Raw genomic sequence first — 557 nt, 5'->3', positions numbered from 1 at the left:
AAATCCTGGAAAGAGAGGTTTGGGTACTCCCAGACCCCAAAAATTGTAGGAACAGGGGGGTTTGGGCACTCCCAGCCCCGTCCCGAACGGAGCCCTCCCCGAGCTCAGCCAATCAGAGAAGGCCCTGAGGTGATTTTGGGGGCCCGTGGGAGCTTTGGGAGCCCTGGATGGGCGTTTTTTGATTCATCTGAGCTTTGGGAGCCCTGGATGGGCGTTTTTGGTGGGCCCTGAGCTCCCCCCTCCCCCGCAGCCCACGGACCCCCCGAACCCCCCAAAGGCCCCGGGGCTGCCGCGGGGGCCCCCAACGGCCCTCAGCCAATCCCAAAGCGCCCACGCCGCCCGCGCCCAATCCCAGCGCGCCGCGCTGATGACTCATCAGTCGCCGGCAAGAACAGCCCACAACACGGCCCCAAACCGGAGCCGCACTTGGCGCCCTCAGCCAATCCGAGCGCGCCCAAAATCCCCCAAAACGGCGGCGCCCGGCTGGTTTTGGGGTGTCAGCAGCTGTCCGGCGCTGGGCATGGAGCGTGTGCGGGGAGCTGGGGCCGTGCTGGCGG

Source organism: Neopelma chrysocephalum, unplaced genomic scaffold (genome assembly GCF_003984885.1).
Source record: "Neopelma chrysocephalum unplaced genomic scaffold, ASM398488v2 Primary Assembly neopelma1_89526, whole genome shotgun sequence".
Classification (NCBI taxonomy): Eukaryota; Metazoa; Chordata; class Aves; order Passeriformes; family Pipridae; genus Neopelma; species Neopelma chrysocephalum.
Note: the sequence above shows the minus strand (reverse complement) of the source record.